The 23,421-nt window shown below is 47.3% G+C and overlaps 1 protein-coding gene and 1 long non-coding RNA gene across 4 annotated transcripts in view; one reads left to right on the top strand and one right to left on the bottom strand.

The window, feature by feature from the left end:
- The window catches only part of LOC139177971 (uncharacterized), a 28,195-nt gene extending 8,806 nt beyond the window's left edge, over positions 1-19,389 (bottom strand). Inside the window, exons 1-2 of the long non-coding RNA XR_011562379.1 lie at positions 19,234-19,389; positions 3,347-3,416 (exon numbers count right to left, since the gene is read on the bottom strand). This is a non-coding gene — a long non-coding RNA (uncharacterized lncRNA). The remainder of the gene's footprint in view (positions 1-3,346; positions 3,417-19,233) is intronic.
- SLIT3 (slit guidance ligand 3) overlaps positions 1-23,421 on the top strand; it is a 723,070-nt gene that overhangs the window by 316,567 nt on the left and 383,082 nt on the right. The gene's annotated exons all lie outside the window — the stretch shown is intronic.

The raw sequence follows: 23,421 nt of genomic DNA, 5'->3' as shown, positions 1-23,421 counted from the left end.
GGGGATTTGAGGGCACCTACACTGGGCTTCCCTTTGGCTCAGCTGGGAAATAACCCACGTGCCAATACAGGAGATGCAAGAGATGAGGGTTTGATCACTGGGTTGGGAACCCAGGAGAAGGACAGGGCAACCCACTCCAGTGTTCTTGCTGAGAGGATTCCATGGACAGAGGAGCCTGGCGGGCTACTCGGACAGACTGAGAGTGCACTCAAGGGCAGGACAGTGTCCTAAAGCTGACAAAGGGTCCCCCGGCATACACGGCCCCAAGTAAAGAATGGGTCCTATTCTGAGTGCTATTTCAAGTTCCATGAGCTCTGAAGTTCCAGAATTCTACAGTATTTTTTCCTAAGAACCAGATGTTGCAGAAGTGACCCGTGGTATTTTCAAGGCTTTTAGGCATCAGAGGTGGTTCCCAAACTTAGAATTTAAAGGAGGTTTGGGGTCCAAGCTCAGGAGAGCAAGCCACTTCTGTCCTTTGTGTCTGTCTGAAAAACGAACACTTTCTTATCGGCGTTTCTAACCAGAGGCAGCCTCCGTTCAAGGGGAAGTAGCCCATCTTGGCCTGGGCAGGTCAGTAATGTGACGAGATAAAGGGCAGTTTCTTAATGAAAACCACTCTGCCTCCTGCCAGCAAAGGAGTTTTCTTAGTGCATTTCAAGTCCGCTAACACCTTTTCCCAGATCAATGGCTTTTCATAAATGCACCAGGAGATCTTTGAACCACTAATGCTTCAGGGGCTGTTTAGGTTTGGAGTCAAACTGTTTAATATAACTCTCCTCCAAGTCTGCCTCTATTGAAAGGTCTCAGGAAAACAAGGCAGAGGGATGTATAAAAAGCAGAACCGCCATGGCCAACTGACGTCCCCCCGCCTCGCCCTCTTGTTTATACAAGCAAATTGGACCAGGCTGATTACTTTCAGGAGGGGAAAGGAGGAATGAAATGACATGTGGGTTTAGGGGAGAGCTGAGTGAGAAGGAGTCAGATTAAGGGTGCCTTTTGATTGTAGTCGCGCAGATCATTTGCTTAGAAGGGGAGCACACCATTGATTGACTTCATCAACAGATTAAGGGACCAGCAGATTAAGCGCTACAAGAAAAGCTGCATCCTGCTGGGAAGTGTGGGCCAGACTTCCCACATGGGAAAATGAGTGCCGTTTAATTGAAGAACTTATTTAAACACTTAAGCTAAAGGAAGGATGTTTTTCGGAAGGCAGATGCCTGGGCCCATCCAAGAGATGCTATAGGAAAGGGTGGTGTTTCTTCTACCCAAAGCTGCTCCCACACTCACTTTCCCATCGAGCCCTTGGTAAAAATGATAGTCAAGTCCTAATGGTAGTCGGCAGTTCCTAAATGTCCCTCCTGCGGGTACCTCATGTCTTTGCCTCATCTAAACTTCACAGTCACCCTCTAACATAGAGTCTCTTCTACTTTCTTAAAAAAATAAAAAAATGTTTCCTTTGTCCTGCAATATAGCCAGTTAACAGTGTCGTGATGGCTTCAGGTGCACAGCAAAGGGACTCAGTCATATATATACGTATGTCCATTCTCCCCTGAACTCCCTCCTATCCAGGCTGCCACATAACATTGACCTTGTTGGTTATCCGTTTTAAACATAGCAGTATGTACATGTCCATCCCAAACTCCCTAACTATCCTTTCCCAATATCCTTTCCCCTGGCAACCATAAATGTGTTCTCTAAGTCTGTGAGTCTCTTTCTGTTTTGTACGTTCATTCGTATCATTTCTTTTTAGATTCCACATATAAGGGATGGCATACGATGTTGCCCCTTCTCTGTCTGACTGGCTTCACTCAGTATGACACCCTCTAGGTCCATCCACGTATAAGGGATGGCATACGATGTTGTTCCTTCTCTGTCTGACTGGCTTCACTCAGTATGACACTCTCTAGGTCCATCCACGTATAAGGGATGGCATACGATACTTTTCCTTCTCTGTCTGACTGGTGTCACTCAGTATGACACTCGCTAGGTCCATCCACGTATAAGGGATGGCATACGATGTTGCCCCTTCTCTGTCTGACTGGCTTCACTCAGTATGACACCCTCTAGGTCCATCCACGTATAAGGGATGGCATACGATGTTGCCCCTTCTCTGTCTGACTGGCTTCACTCAGTATGACACTCTCTAGGTCCATCCACGTATAAGGGATGGCATACGATACTTTTCCTTCTCTGTCTGACTGGTGTCACTCAGTATGACACTCGCTAGGTCCATCCACGTATAAGGGATGGCATACGATGTTGCCCCTTCTCTGTCTGACTGGCTTCACTCAGTATGACACCCTCTAGGTCCATCCACGTATAAGGGATGGCATACGATGTTGCCCCTTCTCTGTCTGACTGGCTTCACTCAGTATGACACTCTCTAGGTCCATCCACGTATATGGGATAGCATACGATACTTTTCCTTCTCTGTCTGACTGGTGTCACTCAGTATGACACTCGCTAGGTCCATCCACGTATAAGGGATGGCATACGATGTTGCCCCTTCTCTGTCTGACTGGCGTCACTCAGTATGACACTCTCTAGGTCCGTCCGTGTTGCTGCAAGTGGCGCCTCTTCTGCTGTTAACCCCACTCTCACGTGGGGTAACTGGACCTCAAGGCAGATCAGCAGCTCAGTATGTGTCACATCCACTCAGGTACGGACCTCAGCAGTCTCTTCCTTCTCACCGCCAAACTACGCCTGTCCCCTTCCTGAATATTACCCAACATCACCATCTTTGTGAGTTTGATCCAAGCTCATCTCCTAAAGCTTTGTGCCTTTGTAGTTATTTCTCGTTTCCCCCTCATTTAGACTTCAAGCCTCTTGAAGGCAAGGACCCCATGGTCCTTTAATTTTGCCTCCCACCACAGTGCCTGGTCCAACAGAGACCTGCTCCCTGCCCTTTATTCTGGAAAGGCTGATCTAAAAAGAGCTTGAGGATTCTGTGTGTTTTTTTTTTCCCCCCCTGATTATAACATTAATACAAGTTCATTGCATAAAGCTTTGGTATAGGCAGTAAAATTATATAAAGATTTTAAAAAGAAACAGCCAGAGATGAACAGCCATTAGCATTTTGTTATGCACAGCCCTCTTGGGTACATATACACATAAATTACACTTTAAATGGAATGGCACTTATTTGGAACCTGATGTTTTGCTAACAGTAAGTCATTGCCTTTTTCCTACACCAGCAGCCGTAGAGCGCTGGCTGTTTGTGTGTCATAGTCTTGCACAGTGTTCTACTGTGTGGTTGCATCAGGATTCACCCATCCACAGCAGTGGGCAGGTAGCTCCTGATGCTTGCTTGTCTCTACAAAGACTCGGCCAACATTCATGCACTTACAGCTTGGTGCTCAGTCCCCTTCTTGGCCTTGCTTCTTGAAGACTTCACACTGGCTTGGATTACAGTTCTCCTAGAAATGGCAGAGCATATATATTGTCTGTTTCAGGGTTCCTTTGAGACTTAGCACAATTCAGCTTTTAAGATGAAAATTGGGCTGCTCATTCCCCTTAGAACAGAAGGAAATCACGAATGCCCATTCCTGGGTCAGTCCATCAGGATGTTCTAGACTCCTCCCCTGTGAGCACTGTCTCCCTGGAGTCACCACAACATGGGTCTTGGAGCCATTTCTGTCAATGTCCTGTCTGTGAAGTTACTTTGGACAACCAGTAAACCCAGAGTCAAAGGCTAATGAATGCTAGCAAGGGCACAGAGAAAGGTGGCAGGCTGGGGATTTGGGGATTCAGGGCGTGACCCTCTCCCCTTGAAGTAAATGGGCTCAAGTACATCCTGGCGAGTCCCAGGTGGCAGTAGCTGTGCTGGTAACCAGGCAGGTATGAAGGTGGAGCCGGGGGGAAGTGAGGGGCAATACTGAATTAATACAGAGTGCAGGCCCCGGGAGCCCTATTTATTATTAAAGCAGCCAAATTAAGGCAGCTTTTAGATTCAGATTTTTTTTTTTTTATGAGCTGTCACCATAGTGATGGTATTGGAAATTCTATTTCTGACAGCATTCCTATTAAACCATTTGTTGAATTATTTGCATCCCTTGATTCTGGGAGGCCCCAAGAGCTGTGTGCTTCCCTCACTATGAAGAAGAGAGTTGATATCACCATCTCTTGGATTCTTTACCACAAAGACGTAAGTCCAGGATTCCTGTATGCCTGGTCTCTACCCAATATGGGATGAGTCTCCTGGATTCTCTATAATCCCTCCTGCAAAAGGAACTTATGAGAAAAGAAAGACTATAAAACAGAAGAGAAGAGAGAAGAATGTACTGTCTATGCCAAGGACATGGTTTTGAGTCTCTCTGCTTCCTGTTTTGACCACTTGGATTGGTCTCTTGCCCATCAAATCTACAAAACCCACCCGGGGCAGAGATGTTGGAGGACCTTCCGTAATGAGCCAGGAACTCAGGGGTCCAAGTTGCTGCTTCCGTTACTAGGTTGGAACCATTTCTGAATTCACCCTTTTTTCTTCCTTGAGTGATCATTTAAGATTCCAGGTGGATTCATGGACATTTTTTTTTCAAACTTTAAAATTTTTATTTTGTATTGGGGTATAACCAATTAGGGCTTCCCTGGTAGCTCAACTGGTAAAGAATCTGCCTGCAATGCAGAAGAAACCCCCCTCCCCCGATCGATTCCTGGGTCAAGAAGATCCCCTGGAGGAGGGCATGGCAACCCACTCCAGTATTCTTGCCTGGAGAATCCCCACGGACAGAGGAGTCTGGCAGGCTACAGTCCATGGGGTTGCAGAGAGTCGGACGTGACAAGCCACTGAGCACATGGCCGATTAACAGTGTTGTGAGGGTTCCAGGTGAACAGTGAAAGGACTCGGCCGTACAGATGCATGCGTTCATTCTCTCTGAATACCTCCCCGCCCCCCGACACCCCCGACTGAAGCTGCCGCAGGACGCTGAATCGAGTTCCATGTGTTATATAGGAGGTCCTTGTTGGTCTTCCATTTTGAATATAGCAGCCAAATTCCTTATATATCCCTTCGCCCCAGCTATGTAAGTCCATTTTCTAAGTCCACGAGTCTCTGTTTCGTAAGTAAGTTTTTTTGTACCTTTTTCTTTTTGGATTCCACATGTGAGAGACATGTGGAATCTAAACATCTAAACATAAACATCATATGATATTTCTTCAAGGACATTTTTTTAATTCCTTCTGTTAACTCTCCACCTGACTCCAGAATCATATCCAAACCTCCTTCTCTGATCTTGGTCCAGCAGAAGACACTGCATTGAATTTTCTAGAAAATTGATTTGCCGCATGCGAGATCTTCTGTTGCAGCGCACAGGCTTCTCTAGTTGGGCACGTTCCCTTAGTTCCCTGACCAGGGATCAAACCCACATCCTCTGCATCAGAAGGCTGATTCTTAGCCACTAGAGCACCAGGGAAGTCCTAAGACTGGATTGCATTCTGAAACTTTCAACACTTTGCTCTGACTCACACTTCCCTTCACACCTGTACTTAAAAAAAAAAAAATGCCAGCCTCAATAATAAAGAATAATGAAGTATCCTGATGAGAAGCAATTAAAATTTCACAAATTGCCTCCTACTTTGGTGAGATTTGGCAGAGTCTGGAGACATCAGGAGTCCCAGCGTTGTCCTCTAGTCCTGCGGCCGGGGCTGAGGATGCTTCGACAGGAGTTGTTGGAGGCTGAAACCTAGGCCTTGGTGTCTTTTTTTGTCTCTGTGCTGTCTCTTTTTCTCCTTTACTCTGCCCCTCTTGAAATATGAGCGGGGCTGTTGATTCTGGGCTGTTAGCGGTTTGCTCCTGGAGGATGCGGTACATTGTGACAGCCTGGCAAGGCACGGAGCCCAGGCTTCTTGTGTCACACTCCGATCCCTCCAACAAACACTGCCGCTCGCCACCCTGTCCAAATCTGATAACTCTTATGTTCACCCAAGTCTGTGCTGTTGCTCTGGAAACAGAAGCAGCAACAGGACCTGGAGCAGAATTGTGGCCTTCCCAACCTGATAACTGTCACACTGTCGGGCAACTTTCAGCAGGAAAAGTACACCCAACCTCCTCAAGGAGGGGTTTTGGATTTTCAGTCCCCAGTAGAAGTTTGCCTCTTGACATTAGAGCATGTGTGCCTGCTCGTGTTGGGGGGACTACAGTTAATCAGAAAAGCACTCCAACTCAAATTTCAACTGAATCTCAGCCCAGCTGACAGGAGACAAAGCACACAGACAATGCTCAAGAAATGCGAGCTCTCATCACATTCCCCTCGAATGCTCCTCCACCTCCTCCAGTACACTGGCCGTCCTGGCATCTTCCGGGGACACAGTCACACCCAGCACCTAGCTGAGAGCTTACCAGCCAGGAGACTGCTCATATACTTCCCCTTTCTTGTCCTCCTGTTGGTTATTTATAAAAAGAGAATTACTGTTCCTACCCCAAAGTTGGGGGTTGAAGATAAATAAAATACTATGCATGAGGTCCACAATTGTGACTGCGGGCAGAATCAAATTCTGCAACTTCAGGATGTGAATGTTTCCATGGGGAGAGAACCAGTTCTTTCCTCTTCCTTGGATGGAGTCCTTCATCCCTTACTGAATATGCACCTGCCCTGTGAGACCTGCTCCCATCTATCTGGAGAGATGGGTAAAAGCACAGGAAGAAACCCCAACTTCTGAGCCATCATTTCACATACTTGAACCACCCAAACATTAGCTCTGCATGCATCTTGCCCGCAAGGCCTTCAGTTTGATGGGGGAGCCTAAGGGTTCAGGCCAGAGAAGAAGGGCAGGTGAGGATTATAGACAATTGTGGTCTTGGAGAAGACTCTTGAGAGTCCCCTGGACTGCAAGGAGATCAAACCAGTCAATCCTAAAGGAAATCAACCCTGAATATTCAATGAAAGGACTGATACTGAAGCTCCAATACTTTGGCCACCTACTGTGAAGAGCCAACTCACTGGAAAAGACCCTGTTGCTGGCAAAGATTGAAAGCAAGAGGAGAAGGGGGCAGCAGAAGATGAGATGGTTAGACAGCCTCACTGACTCAGTGGACATGAGTTTGAGCAAACTCCAGGAGATGGTGAAGGACCAGGAAGCTTGGCGTGTAGCAGTCCATGGAGTCGAAAAGAGTCGGACATGACTTAGCAACTGAACAACAGTGAGAGCAGGGAGATAGGGAAAGCGGGGAGATCAGAGAACTGGGGTTAAATTAGGAAAGGAGTGAGAAGGGAGTGCAGAGAGAGAGAAAGCGAGAGGGACTGATAATCTCCCTATGCGCTTAGACTAGATTCATAGAAGCCTTTGGGGGGCGGTTTATCTGAGCCTCTTCTCAGTGCTAACCGCCTGCAGCTCAGAGGTCTAGAACTGTCTCTAAAGCAGATGATAAGGGCCTCTGAGAATCTTTAGTCTTATAATCTTCTTTAAGTGAAAATTCCATGAGCCCTATTTTTCAAATATGCTCCTAAAAGAACACGACTGGTTATTTTTAAATGAAGAACAAACCACTTTTCACAGTGGTGGAGTAAGCACCGCCTCAGGCATATCCGTGGGGGGAGCTCACTGTTGGGGTACCAGCACAAGGGCCTCACAGGAGAGTCACATCCGCCCCTCCCGAGGCCTCCTTTGGCTTGTTTGCCCGGTACGTAGTTCTCTGCATCTGGACATTCATGCAGCTCCTCACTAAAAGATGGGCATCCAGCGTGGTAGAAATGTGGCCATGAATAACTTGATGAAGAAATTATTCAGGGGACTTCCTTGGTGATCCAGTGGCCAAGGCTGCTCGCTCCCAGGGCAGGGTGCCCAGGATCAGCCTCTGGTCAGGGCACTTGATCCCACACGCTGCAGCTGAAGATTCCATATGCCACAACTAAAGCCTGCAGCCAAATAAATACATTTCTTTAAAGAAATTATTCAGGAACACTCAGAGGGAGAGCATGCTTGGATAACAGCAGTTAGAGCTTCCAGTTCCGTGGGCATCTTCTTACACGCAGAGAGCGTGGTTATAGAATGGGCATCACTCGAGGTGTAGATGATGCCGAGCTTTAACCGAGAAGGTGACGCTGCCTGTTCAGTTTGCTCGTTCTCCTGCGGAACGTAGCCGGACTTCAGGCTGGAACGTGTGTTGTCTCAGTGCATCTGTGTTTACGCTCAGAGCATACCCTCTGTTGTTTACTTGGGTTGTGACTGTCCCTCCCCTGAGGAGGGGTGGCAAGACCCAAACCGGAGAATTCTGTCACCTCCACACACCCACCATTTCATCTATGACAGTGAGGGGCCTGAAACCACTTTCTGTATCTGCCTGTTAACCTCAAACCCCACTGTATCCAGTAGGACGCTTTCAGGTACAAGAAATAGATCACTGGCTTAACTAATTTCTCAACCTTTCATTGTTTTCTGGGGCACAGAAGGCACACATAAGAAATGCGTAGTAGAGATAAACTCAGCCTGCAGACATCAGTGTATATGGCAGTTTCTCACACATGATCAGTTCCTACTTTCCACAAAAATTAAATTTCAGGTGCTCTGGGTCCCTCTGCCCCATTGCCCAGGGCTGCATCCAAGTTCCAGGGTGTTCAAATGGTGCCCAGCACCGGGAAGGAAGTGAAGTTTGTTTCTACTGAAGTCCCTCCACCTTGCATTCAACAAGAGAACCCTTTCCCACACAACTTGCGTCTTCCCTGTAATTCTCCAGGACACAAGAAGTTATTCTACATCCCTGCTCTTCAGAGGCTCTGGGAAACTCACAAAGGCTGTCTTTCAGGCAAGGCTGCTTATACTACCATGAATCCATTACTCATCTAGTGCTCCTACACAAAACAGAGCCTAGGAAATTCTTTTCTTTTAAAACATCTGAAAATAAAACCTTTTATTTTGAGATAAATGTAGATTCTTATGCAGTTGTAAGAAGTAATACAGAGAGATCTCATTCACCATTTACCCTCCCTGCAGAATGGTAACCTCTTGCAACACTACCTCACAGCATCCCAGCCAGAATATTGACATTGATACAGTCAAGATACAGAACAGTATCATCACAAGAATCCCTCTTGTTACCCTTTGAAAGTCACTCCTCCACACCCATCTCTTCTCTAACCTCAACTACTAATCTGTTCTTTAATTTTAGAATTTTATCATTTCAAAAATTCTGTGTATCATATTGGGGCCTCCCTGTATGCTCAGCTGTAAAGAATCCACCTTCAATGCGGGATACCCAGGTTTGAGTCCCCGGAGAAGGACATGACAGCCCACTCCAGTGTTCTTGCCTGGGAAATCCCATGGACAGAGAAGCCTGGCAGGCTATAGTCCATGGGGTCGCAAAGAGTCGGACACAGCTTAGCGATTAAACAACACCAACAGTGTAACATACCATGTAGGTTACCTGTCATACATAGGTAACCTTTGAGCCGAGGGAATTCTGAGAGGCCTTGCCTTGCGCCCCGCCCATCCCGGGTCTCCGCGGTGGAAGCACAGACGTCTGCTCAGACCTCAGCTTCTGCCATCCCCTTCCTGGTGCCCACTTGTAGTCCTGGTGCTTAGCAGAGAGGTGTCAAGAAAGGGTCTCTCCCAGGTGCCCGTCTGTGTCTTGGCCCCCTACACCATACTTTTACTATATTCCCCAGCTGGAGAAACTTTGGAAAAGGGAGGTTACTAATTCTGAGTAATCAAGGATACTGTGAGTACATATAGGGTTTAGATCAGCGCTGTTCAACAAAACTTTGTTATGGTGGAAATGTCCACTGTGGTAACCACAGCTCCATGTGACTGATGTATCCAATGAATCGAATATTTAATTTGCTAAATTTTGTTTGTTTATTTTGGGTGCGCCGAGTCTGTGTTGCTGCATGCGGGCCCTCTCTAGCTGCAGCGAGCGGAGGCCACTCTCTCGTGGTGCTCAGGCTTCTCATTGTGGTGGCTTCTCTTGGTGCGTAACGCGGACTCTAGGGTGCATAGCGCGGACTCTAGGGTGCGTGGCGTGGACTCTAGGGTGAGTGGCGCGGACTCTAGGGTGCAGAGCGCGGACGCTAGGGTGCGTGGCGTGGACTCTAGGGTGCGTGGCGTGGACTCTAGGGTGCGTGGCGCGGACGCTAGGGTGCAGAGCGCGGACGCTAGGGTGCATAGCGCAGACGCTAGGGTGCAGAGCGCGGACGCTAGGGTGCGTAGGGCGGACGCTAGGGTGCATGGACTCCGGAGTCGTGGGCTTAGTTGCCCCGTCATGTGCAGTCTTCCCAGACCAGGGATCAAACCTCAGTCCCGTGCGTCACAAGGTGGATTCTTAACCACTGAGCCACCAGGGAAGTCCTTGAATATTTAATTTAACTGACTTAGATTCAAGTAGCCACCTATGGCTAGCAGTTACTCTGCTGGACAGCACAGGTCTAGAGTTTGCTAACTTATCAGCCAAGAATTCATGTCTTTCTTCTCTATCATGTGCTGGGATCATTCATGCCTAAGGCAAGGGTGGAATATGTCCTGTCTACTTTTAAAGAAGAAGTTATTCATATCTTAGAGGGTGCAGCGTGAAATACATCAGTTCTCACTTCAAGACACTACCCCATTATCAATAAAAAGTTGTGTTGTGCTAGTTGAATCAGTGGGCAGTCCAGAATCTACCAATTGTGCATCCCTTCAACATAGTTGAAGATTAGGGAGGCCCCTCTGAAGGATAACAGGGGTTCTTGGGACTTGCCTTGGAAACCACTGAGCTGGTCCTAACTAAAATCCAGTCTGATTAGGACATTCTTTTTCTTTTATTTTATTTATATTTGACTACAGCAGATCTTAGTTGCAGCATGTGGGATGTAGTTCCCTGACCAGGGTTGGAAATTGGCCTCTGATTTGGGAGCACGGAGTCTCAGTCACTGGACCACCAGGGCAGCCCCTGATTCTGACATTCGAAGATACGGACATCTAAATGCGGAAGTCATAGCTTGGAAGGGGCGGTAGCTTGCCTGAAGCTACACAACTCATTTTTGCAGGAAAGATTTGAGAGCCAAGTTTTGAATAAGCCACACCTTATTCAAAAGTCTTTCTCCTGTATCTTTCTATAGGATTCTGACCCCAAAGCCAGACTGTTCCAACTCCCCTGGAAATAGTTATTTCCTGGAAAGAGGGGCGTGTCTCCTCCATCCCTGTCTATGGTAGGGTGTCTACCTGTCATCAGTGGGGAGGACCAGCTCATTATGCTGGTGGCATTGGATGGGAGCAGGCACTTTGGACAAAACTGATTTCCATAACCACTCCCTTGTCTGCCTCTCCATCCACCCTTCTCTTTCTCTTATACACAGAAGAGGTCCTTACTTCCCATCCGTGCTTCTGGAGATGCTAAGGGCATTCTGGATAAGGAAAACAGCTTACTGTTTAACTCTCTCCAGCTGGTAGCCTAATGAAGGTGCCTCTGAGTTTAAGTTAAATTGGGCTGTTGCAACAAATAAATATACTATAATGCATAAAGACTCAAACTGAGGTTCATTTCTCTCTCATGTACAATTCAAAGTGGCTTTTCCTAATGAGCGAGGGGCTGGCCTCCAAGTCTTGAGAGAAAGACCCAAACTCCATCATGAGGCTCTACCACCTTTAGCAGGTAGTATCCTAGGTTCAAGGTGAGGCTTATCTGCAGCCTAGAGGGTCAACTGTGGGAGATTTTTGAGGGCCAGGCCAGACTCAGAGTTTCTTCTCACATCGCCTTACTGGAACTCGGTCACATGACCATGCCTAACTGCAAAGGAGGCTGGGAAATGTCGTCTAGCTATGTCCCCAGGAAGACGGGGAAATGAGTTTGTTGAACAGCTGCCACTCTTGTAAACCAGCATTTGGCGAGCTATTTTTTATGAAAGTAAATATTTAGCCTTTCCAGGCCATTTTGTCTCTGTTGCAGATATTCACCTCTGCCGTTGCAGCGTAAACACGGCCATAAACACTATGCAAACAAAATGCATGGCTGTTCCAGCAACACTTTATCTCAGAAGCAAGCAGTGGGCCAGCCAGCCCGCTCCAGACCAGGGAAACCCTGTTCCCAAGCAAATCGCAGAATGGGACATTTTAAGCTATCTGCAAAGAATTGGAAAAAAGTACGTGTGTTTTCTCAGAGTCCTGGAGATACCAAAAGAAAATGGATTAAGAAGATAGAAAAGGACTTGGATGACTTATTAAATCTTTTCATAAAAGAGAAACGTTTTCAGCTATGCTTTGACAAAGAGGAGTGAGAACCATGAAGAGAAAGTTTCTTAAAAATGTACGTTTCAGTATTCCACCCTTAGTATCTTTGGGGTGGATCCATGGAATCTGCATTTGCAACATGCTTCCCCAGCTGGTTTTAACCAAAAGGTTGGTGATCACAGTTTGCTGAATACCACTAAAGCATTTGTTTTTCTGACTCTTGTGGATATAACCAGCTACGAGCCTACAGAGTACATGGAAAGTGCAGAGCAGGGCAGGCACAAACCCACTGATCTCACTAAGCCCGAGTTTTCTTTTTCCTTCAAGAAAGCTATCAGAATGCACGATGATGGGGGTGATCTGATAGGTCTTTCTAATTTTTTTTTTTACATGTGTTGACGAATTGTGTTTGGCATGGGACTTTACTGGTGACTCAGTGGTATAGAATCCCCCTGCCCATACAGGAGACATGGGTTCGATCCCTGGGTCAGGAAGATCCCTTGGAGGAGGAAATGGCAACCTGCTCCAATAATCTTGCCTGGCAAATACCATGGACAGAGGAGCCTGGTGGGCTGCAGTCCATGGGGTCCCAGAAGAGTTGGACGTGACTCGGTGACTGAATAACAGCAGTGCTTGGCATGACCCACAACGGGATGAGGAACAAGGAGCTGAGGGTCAAGCCGTCCAAGCACAGCATGGCTGGCAGGCAGCTTCCCATCACTTGCTTCCCTCCTCTCAAAAATGGCAGCCCCCAGATCTGACAGGGGACCGTGTCTGTGCTGGTGAGGGGGATCTGTGGCTGTGGGGAATGAGGTGACGCAGCTGGCCGTTGCTGGCTCATGATGCCCTGTCACCTCTCTCCCCCTCCCCACAGTGCAGCTCAGAGCTGGGCGCACCCATTGTCTCTGGCCACCAGCTTCCCTCCCCCAGTCCCGTCACACAGCAGCTCAGAGTGTGCAGAGGCAGAGTAGCCTGGGAGAGGCAAGCATGGCCAAGTGTCAGAATTGCATGGTACTAGGCACCCCAGAGAGGGAGAGGGAAAAACGCGCCTGTAGAAAGTCACCTTGGGAGTGCCCAGGAAGGGAGTCCCATGCACCAGCCACCAGGTTCATCTTCCAAAGTGGAAATAGAAGGGAAAAGAAAGCTGCCTTCCACCCCCTGCTCTCCCCTAGAATTAGCCTATCACCTAATCGTCAGAACGGGTGGGGGTGTTTCCGATTTCCTTAGCAAGAGGACTGCAAAGCATTCAAGAGTGAAGAGCAAATCAATACGTGTTTGGGCAGTTCGCCACTCAACTCAGAGGTAAGAGGGGGAAGATAAATGGCTCTGAGATTTCTTTCTCTTGGAGAGGATGACAGTCCTCTACTCATATCTGACATCTAGGGATTGCTATTTGCCCTGAAATTTCTTCTGATCCCTCATAGGTAAATCCCAGCAGCCCCCATTCAGCTGTCTTGTCTGTAGACACGGGTGGCCGAAGCCTGTGCTTCTGCTCAGTAGCTTGGGCTCAAGATGGTGTTCTAGCCAAAGAGCAACCCATTACCTCAGAGAAGGCAATGGTAGTTTTATTTCAGTGCTCTTTCCAGCAACTCACTGATGAGTTTGGTAAGATATATACATTCAGCAAATTCAAGGTCAAGGGCACCTTGCAGTGGCCCATGCCTCTAATGCAAGTAGGGGCCTCTCAACAGCAACGCTGTATGTAGCAATCACCTTGAGAGCCTGTGGGTCATGGGGCATCCCATTCTGACTCAGGAGACTGGGGTGAGGCCTGAGAACTTGCATTCACATAAGCTTTCCAGGTGACCTGATAGTTAGTATAAATGGTGCAGACACAGCCGGGACAAGTGGTATAATGAGGAAACATACAGGATTCCAGGAGTCAGGATTGTTTTTTTTTTTTTTTTTTTTTTTTGGAGGTGGGGTGGTTGGAAGATTTATGAGTAGAACCATAACCTCAACAGTGAAATCTAGCCATCTTATCAGCCTTACTTTCAAAACACACTTTGTTTTGCCCAACTCGAATTTTCCTCCAACTTAAGTCCATTTTCCCTTTCTTTTGATCCTCAGTGGCTCCGGATTACTTCCTCTGGCTTCCCCTCACAGGAGCAAGGAAACCAAAATGAAACTTTGGAGCTGCCTGAAGTCACTAAGCCATTCCTCAGACTTTTCTCTTCTTTCCTTTTTGTTATAGACAGAATTCCTTTAGGACTTCCTCATAGGTTATTATACTGATATCATACAGTTATCCATACTGATATGCCACCCTTCCTAGAGTTCCCACAGCAGCGGACACTTTTGAGGTCATCCACTTCTGCAGGAATTTGGCCCCGTTGCTCGGCAGTCTCTTGGGAAGCATTCAGCTGACTTGGAGGAGCTTGCTGCAGAAGGCGCGCAGTTTGGCCTGTCCTTTCCAGCCCTGCTGCAAATGAGGGCTGGTGTGAGTGTTACATACATCCCCCCAACCTGTCAAGGTGGCTGTTTTGCTCTCCTTAAAAGCTTCCAACATTTCCCGCTCTCTGCCTTTCCAGCCTGACTCCATGCCACTGATCTTGGCTCTCCTGACTTTTCTGTGTTGGTGACTTCCGGTGCCTGATATGGGGACTCTCACTGCCTGGATCGTTAACAGAGAGCAAAAGAGAATGTTCCAGAAGAGTTCAGAATTGGGGCTAGGTGAGGAGGAATCACAGGTGATGCAGGAAAAAGCCTGATGCACCTTAGAGACCATAGGCATCTCTAACTCTTATTAAGGCCTGACCATATATGCCACAAGTACGCATGACCTTCCCAAGGTATGTGTGAGAATAGTGACATTTAAAGGTAGATTGCAGGACAGATCACACAGAGCATGCCAAGTTTACTGGAACACTGAAGCAGTTGCCATCGAGCACACTTGAGTTTGGCAGTTGACATCCGAGAGACAGCAGAGTATGGTGACATACTCAGAGCTAGTTCAACCTCAGACACATCACTTTTGCTCTCAAGTTATATTTGGGAAAAGGATGTTAAGTGTTAGCCACTCATCGTGTCCGTCTCTTTGCAACCCCCTGGACTGTAGCCCACCAGGCTCCTCTGTCCATGGGATTCTCAAGGCAAGAATACTGGAGAGTGTTGCCATTCCCTTCCCCAGGGGATCTTGTCAACCCAGGGATCAAGCCAGGGTCTCCTGCATTGCAGGCAGATTCTTTAACATCTGAGAGATCAAGGTTATCAATAAATACTGTTTATGGGACATTTGCCACATTCCTAACATTGCAGTAAGGGCTTTATGAAACTTTTAATTAAAAAATCACACCAACGCTCTGAGGTGTATTCTATTATTTGTCTCATTTCACAGATAAAAAAAATTGAGGCATAGAGAAAGATAGAATCTGACTATTAACATGCTGTTAACACTGTGCCGACATCCATCTCCTGTTTTATGTGGGTTGAATGATATGTGTATGAGGAGCTTATTAGCACAGTTCATAGCAGGCAGTGCTCAGTAAATGATAATCATGTGTATTATATATATATATATATATATATTTAAATGGATGGGCTCATCCTAAATGAAGTAATTTTTCAATATATAGAAATAGATGCACTTAATGAAGAATAATATTAATTGTGGTTTGCTAAACTTCCACACTGGACTCCCTGTTGGCTCAGTTGGTAAAGAGTCTGACTGCTGTGCAGAACCCACTGAGACCTGGGTTCAATTCCTGGATCAGGAAGATCCCCTGGAGAGTAAAGGCAACCCACTCCAGTGTTCCTGCCTGGAAAATCCCGTGGCCAGAGGAGCCTGGTCAGCTATAGTCCATGGGGCTGTAAGAGTTGGACACGACTTAGTGACTATTCCACCACCACCAACTCCCACATTACTGTGCCTTCTCCTTGGAAAGCCTTCTGGATGTGTAAAACTCACTCCTCCTGTAATCAGTATGATGTCTTGTATGCTCAGTAGCTCAGTCGTGTCCAACTCCTTACCACCCCATGGAATGCAGCATGCCAGGCTTCCTTGTCCTTCACTATCTCCTGGAGCTTGCTCAAGCTCATGTCCATTGAGTCAGTGATGTCATCCAACCATTTCGTCCTCTGTTGCCTCCTTCTCCTCCTGCCTTCAGTCTTTCCCAGCAGCAGGGTCTTTTCTAATGAGTTGGCTCTTCACATCAGGTGGCCAAAGTATTAGAGCTTCAGCATCAGTCCTTCTAATGAATATTCAGAATTGACTTCCTTTAAGATGGACTGGGTGGATCTCCTTGCAGTCCAAGGGACTCTCAAGAGTCTTCTCCAACACCACAGCTCAGAAGCATCAGTTCTTCAGTGTTCAGCCTTCTTTATGGTCTAACTCTCACATCCATACACGTCTACTACTATCTCATTCCTGCAGCAGAAATATTGCTTTTCTGTATACACACGTTTCTGCGTTAGACCAAACTTCATGGTGCGATAGCTGTGTTCATTGTGTGCACCCCCAGGACTCAATCAGGAGACCTTTGCTTGCTGACTGGCTGGTTTTTTCTTACTCGTGCTCAACAGGAGACTTGGGGATTTTGTTTTAGAGCCTCAGAACTCAATAGTTGAATCATAATCTTGGAACATCAGCTACTCCAAACCTTGTGAATACAACTGCTAATTTGCTGGCTGTTTGGGGGGGTCACTAGCCCTTGTGAGGCAGATGAAAGGGACTTGGCCAAGATGGAAGAAAGAAGAAAAGCAGGAGGAGGGACAGAAAAAGCAAGGGAGAGAGAAAGAAAAAGCATTGAGTAATATTTATTATATAAATATAGAATTTTAAAAAAATTTTTATATTGGAGTATAGTTGATTAACAATGTCATGTCAGTTTCAGGTGGAAAGCAAAATGATTCAGTTATACATATACATGTTTCTGTTCTTTTTCCAGTTCTTTTCCCATTTAGGTTATTACAGAATACTGAGCAGAGTTCCATGCGCTATACAGTAGGTCCTTTTGGTTATCTAGAAGTGTAAAAATTTTAAACTCGAAGATTCTCAGATTGATCAGTGTCTTAATTTCATCAAAAACATTAGGAAGTTCCAGAGAGGTTTTTGTAACAAAGTTACACAGCTAGAGATTATGTACCATTTTTGGAGAGGTGACTTTGCTTCTGCCTGTCTATGCGTGGAGCATGCATGCATATTACCAAACTCTGGCTTTTGGAACCCCACTGCTAACTGGTTTCTAGAACTAAGAAATCCAGAGTTCCTTCACAGAGGTCCACAGAGTATCAAACACACACCTGCAGGAGCCCTTCAGCTGATTCAGGGTCACCAGAAACATACCCTGAACCTGCCCTGGAAGGAGGGTTCCATCCTGAGTATAAGAACAGCTGCCCCGGACTGGGCAGACGGCGACAGTTCTCGTGACGGGGTGGCGGGGGCGACGGGCAGAGCCGCTCCCGTTTTGTTCATTCATAACACAGAGAAAGTTGACACCGGGTCAAATAGAACAGCTTGTGGAGGGTGCTGCTCTGTTTTTGTTCAGTTACGGGTTTTGCAGTTTACTTCTGAATGGATGTGCAGCCCTCATCACACATCCGTTGCTTTTGGCCTTCCTGGAAGTGTTGTCCTGGAGCCTGCAGCCACCGAAGCCTTCTGAGGTTGCTTCTTAATCCTCCTGCAGACATGGCTGCCACTTCTCTGCCCAGCTTCTCTTCTTTCTCTGCATCCCTGTGTATGGAAATCACTGTGTATGGAGCTCACTGTCGCCCAGCTCAGAGAAGCAAAGACCAGAAGGCGTGTCTACGAGAGGGAAGCAAGCTAGACTGGAGTCTCGGCCTGTCCTATTTCATTTATTTGCCTTAGGCTTCAGCCAAAGGGCAGCCCTGACTATTCCTGTTATTTTTCCTCTCCCCTATCTCACCATCCTCCCTCCTCCACCCACACTTAGGTTTCTTGGCTCACATCAAATTTGTATTGACTTTCCAACTCCATGTACTTAGGTATCCACACTGGTTCAGAAATTTCACTAGATATAGCAAGTGAGTCACTAAGGATGATGAACAGCGGCAGGTAATACTTCAGATCAAATGATCTTGAATTGCTCAGCCCTTGTGTATGATGTTATAAAGAATGTGGTCGGTGCACGAGTGTGTCATAAAGCTTGGGGACATCAAGAGGGAAAGAACGTGTCTGTCCTTCCTTCCTTCACAGAACATTCTCTGTACTCCAAGCCCCATTACAGGCAGACCTCTTGGTTTTTGTATGACATATCAATTTTTTTTTTAATTTTTAAAATTTATTTTTGGCTGTGCTGGGTCTTTTCTCTCACTGCGATGAGCGGGGGCTACTTGCTAGCTGTGGCACGTGGGCTTCTCATAGCAGTGGTTTCTGTCGTGGTATGCCGGCCTAATTACTTCACAGCATATGGGTTCTTCCCCACACAGGGGTGGAACCCATGTTCCCTACATTGGCAGGAAGATTCTTAACCACTGGACCAACAGGGAAGTCCTTTGTGTGGCATTTGATAAATCTTTTACTCTTTTCCTTTATCTACTCAATGCAAAAACCGACACACGCTGGGCTTATAGCATGAATAAGGCAAGCAGAGTTTCTCTTCCATTGGAGCTGACGGTCAAAGGGGAGCAAGCAAAGGTAAACAAGTAAATCAAAAAATGAGATGCTCTGAGGTAATCAGTGTGAGAACATAGGAAGGGAAAATGTGCAGAAGAGACGAGAGGTATGTGACTCTGGAGGTTTGGAAGGACCTTTGGGCAGAGCCCGAATAAGCAGGCCAAACTTCCTCAGAAATTATTGGTCTACCAAGGAGCTACCTCTAGCCCTGGCTGCCGAGGGCTACCTGTGTAGCTCGGGCTTAATTTCAGGTGAGTCTTCACCTTGGCGCTGGTGGTGGGGAGAGGTCAAGCAGCTGCTGAAAGTGAAGTAACCCAATATTGGGAGCAAGTGGGCCCTTAATAAGCATCCAGGTAGTGCTTTGAAAGATGAAGCCTGTGGCCAGGTCTCCCTGAGCGGGGGGATCGAGTTTCAGTTTTAATTACGAAACCAAAGGGATGCCCCCGCCTGTATCCCATCTTGCTCAGTTTCAGCTTCTCCAGGAAGGGGTTTCCTGTCTCAGTTCCTGGGGGGCCCAGTGTGCTTACCTCTTGCAGATACTGGCTGCCCTTGTGATGCTGAAAAAGGACCCTGAGTTGGACAGGCTCATGAAATGGTGGGATGGAAGCAGAGGCCCCAGGTGTTATGTGCGAGAGGGTGTTGAAAAGTGTGTGGGTGGTGACGACTGGCTGTGGGGGTTGTCAGACTTCAGATCTGTAGGCTGCAGCTCCGATTATGACATCACAGAAGGATGGGACAACTTTTGACTCCAGGAGTGTGAACACATTTTCCCCTCTCCTTAGCTCTCCCATGCACCTGGCAAAGCTTCTCTTAAACACAGGCTGCACCAGTGTGACAAGAAAGGCAGGTGGTGCCCTTGGAAGACCCCTGTCCGTGGCTCCCGCTTCCGGCACTGGCTGAGTGCTAGACGCTGGGTTAAGCGGCTGACACGCGTTGTCTGGTCTAACGTCTTAACGTGCTATACAACACTTCAGAGCGCTCTTCCCATCTTACGGATGCAGAGAGTGAGACTCAGAGAGGTTAAGAAGCAAGCCCAGGGTCATCCAGAAAGCAAGGCAATGGCCAGGATGTATCCTCGTCTGATACGGCTTTATTTCACTGTCTCCTTGTGAAGGTGCCCAGGTCTGCCAGAGTAAGCCAGATGGGAAGAGGTGACCTGCCTTCCTAAAGGCATTTTCTGAAGAGATTTCTAAAGACATTCGATATGGGCATCTTTCCAGAATTAGCTCAATTGCTGGCCATCTAATGGGTGAATAAGTGGGATTGAGGCTTGGGGTGGGAAGCGAGGAGAGGGAGAGACACGGCTGAAGAATAATTTCCAAGGCTGGGTCTTTTCTTTATTTAACTCTAGTAAATTTTAACGGGGCCCTTAATGAAATCCCAGTGCTTAGCAGAGCCTCCACGTTTAAAAGTCACCAGCCCCAGGCAGAGGAAGGGAACTTGAGATCCTGGGCTGAGTTCAGTGCTGAGCTGGGCTGATGAGAAGGAGCTCTGAGCAGGACTCACCTGCCCAGCTACGGCGACTGAGTCCTGACATGGACGCAGTGTGGGCTCCGGCTCCTTAGACGATGTGTCCCAGGCCACGGGCTGCCGTCAGTGAGACCTTCGAAAGAGAGGCTCAAATGCAGTTATCAGGTGCAGAGCTCCACTTCATTTTGTGTTGGAAACTTAGCAAAGCAGACATCTGTAAGGAGTGTTTTGGTGATCATCAAAATCCTTTTCTCATGTCCCAACCTAGAAGATGCCCTTTTCTCACACTCCCGAAATGGCTTCCACTCATAGTGAAGAGTTACTGTTGTTTGTATTTAGTGGATAATAAATAATATTTACAACATACCAAAGTACAAAGAATAATTTGCAGGACAGTAATAGAAATGTAGACATAGAGAACGGACTTGCAGACACAGGGGAGGAGACGATAGGATGAATTGAGAGGGTAGCACTGAATCATATACATTACCATGTGTGAGACAGCCAGCCAGCAGGGATTTGCTGTGTAGCCCAGGGAGCTCAGCTCGGTCCTCTGTGATGACCAGAGGGATGGAATAGGGGAGTGAGAGGGATGGAGGCTTAAAGTGGGGGGATGTGTGTATACATGAGCCCCCCAGGTGGGCTAGTGGTAAAGAACCTGCCTGCCAATGCAGGAGATGAAAGAAACACGAATCCCATGGACAGAGGAGCCTGGCAAGCTACAGTCCATAGGGTCACAAAGAGTCAGATGCGACTGAAGTGATTTAGCAACGCACACTTATGTATACATACAGCTGATTCACATTGTTATACAGCAGAAATTAACACAACATTGTAAAGCAACTATACTCCAATTTAAATTTTTTTTAAATATAAGTACAATGAATAAAAAATGAAAATAAAACTGGTTCCTTATATTTCAACACTTCAAAAAGAAAAAGAAAAGAAAATTCCCTGCCCTTAAAGTCTCTTATGTAGAGTGAAAAATGAAATTTTTATCAAAGTGGGTGGTGGTAGGGGGCTTCCCCACAATCCTATTCTTTATTTCCTACAACATACTTTTTAAAAAAGCGGGAGCACCAGCTTTTGAAATGGCAAAAACAGCTGCAGTCCATTTGCTGACAGCAGCACCAGGCAACTTTTCAAGTCTGGTTGCATTTTTCCCTTCCCTCTGACCTGCTGTCCATAAGGAGAACTTTTGCTGCTGCTACTGCTGCTGAGTCACTTCAGTCGTGTCCGACTCTGTGCGACCCCATAGATGGTAGCCCACCAGGCTCCCCCGTCCCTGGGATTCTCCAGGCAAGAACACTGAAGTGGGTTGCCCTTTCCTTCCCCATTGCTTGAAAGTGAAAAGTGAAAGTGATGTTGCTCAGTCGTGTCCAACTCTAGCGACCCCATGGACTGCAGCCTACCAGGCTCCTCCATCCATGGGATTTTCCAGGCAAGGGTACTGGAGTGGGGTGCCATTGCCTTCTCCCAAGGAGAGCTTTTAGGATGTGCAGACACCGGAGCTCTGACAGAGGCCTCTCCCCACCACTGGCAGTGGCTGTCTTAAGTTTGCTGGACAATCACGCCTCAGCCTTGTCCCCTCTGGGGTCTGCAGTGTGTATGTGTGTGCTGAGTCATGTCCGACTCTTTGTGACCCCACAGACTGGAGCCTGCCAGGCTTCCTTGTCCATGGGATTCTCTAGGCGAAAAAACTGGAGTGGGTTGCCATTTCCTACTCCAGGGCATCTTCTGGCCCAGGGATCGAACCTGAGTCTTTTGCATTGGCAGGCGGATTCTTTACCATTAGAGCCACCTGGGAATAAAAATTAAAGCACTGTAAAAAAAAAAAAAAAGGCATTGTGTTCAAACAGGTGTGTCTCTCAATCCACACAATCAGTTCTGCAAATTCTGGTATACATTTTCATCCACATTGTTTCTATCACCTTAATTTCAATTGTCCATCCCAATCTAGGGTTTCCTCGCTTAGTAAATAAAATATAGGACCCCCAATACGAGGCATCCTGTATAGTGTCTGGCAACCTTAGCACTATCCCTTTAGGCCACCAGGAAACTGGTAGGAGTTGCTTGGGCCACAGCTCTAGGGACTTGTGCAGCATCAAAGTAAGCAGAAGCCAAGCAAGTGACCTTTGGGGCGCATCTTATTGCTTCTGTAGGGTGGCAGCTCTCTATAGTCACATGGGCAACAGGAGAATTGTTTTTACAGAATCACCTTTGGTGCTGCATTAACCTAGAGATGTGACACAGCCATTGCTCACTGGGGCCTCGCTAGGCAGGAGTAGAGAGGCTAAGTCCTCTTTGCCTGAGCCCTCAGTGGTCCTAACCTAGGGTCAGTGTCTCTCTTCTCTCCCTCTCCCTCTCTCTGCTTCTCTCACCCCTTCTCCCTCTCATACTTGCCCTACCTCCCCACCAACCCAGGGACATTTCTTTGTATTCTGGGTGGAAGCTGCTCTCGACCTTGGCTTTCTCCAGTTCACTTTGCTTCTTCCTCCCAATCCTCTATTACCTCCTCCTCCATAAATCCTGCTGAAGCAACTCTGAGCCTCAGGTTTTGGAATATTGACGTGAGATAGTCTTGTAGGCAGCTTGTACCCTACCGTTTCTAAGGGAATGAAGACAAAGCTGATTGACTACTTGCTTGAGAAAGGACCAGAGGAAAGGAGAAAATTGATGAGAAATAAATACAAATGAATAGTTCAAAGTATGTTCCAGCCACAGTTAAAATGGTGCTCATTTAGTATGTATTTAATGACAGCTTATAATATGGTGCTTCTTTGCTGGTCTTTTCCTGCCCTACATTTAACATTTGGCCTGGGGGCGATAGGCACCCTGCTTTATCATGTCTGCTATCTGACCTGAAATAGGGCTCAGCGAGTGTTTGTTGAACGTGTCTTGGTGGCTTCAAGCTTAGTGCAGTGTGGGATCTGGCAGGGCTGTCCCCATCTGGATCCTCGGGAAAGTGGGCTGCCCTTCGTGACAGCAGCAGAGCGATGGCACTGCTGTGGGTTCCTGTTGGCTACCCTTTGTGGCACAGGCTGGGCGGGCTGGAGCAGCCAGCGCAGAGAGGCGGCGTGGGAAGCAGCCCATGGACACATGGAGCACGGCTCTTCGACGAGGGGAGAGGACGGTGTTTGCAAACAGACTCCCTGTGTGACACTCGGCACCATTTCCAACTAATGACATCTTTCCGAGCGCTCGCAGACTTTGTCAGCTGACTCACCCGAGTTACGATCACCCAG

Source organism: Bos indicus, chromosome 20, assembly GCF_029378745.1.
Source record: "Bos indicus isolate NIAB-ARS_2022 breed Sahiwal x Tharparkar chromosome 20, NIAB-ARS_B.indTharparkar_mat_pri_1.0, whole genome shotgun sequence".
Taxonomy (NCBI): domain Eukaryota; kingdom Metazoa; phylum Chordata; class Mammalia; order Artiodactyla; family Bovidae; genus Bos; species Bos indicus.
The sequence above is the reverse complement of the archived record's forward strand: the minus strand, read 5'-3'. Positions and strand labels throughout refer to the sequence as shown.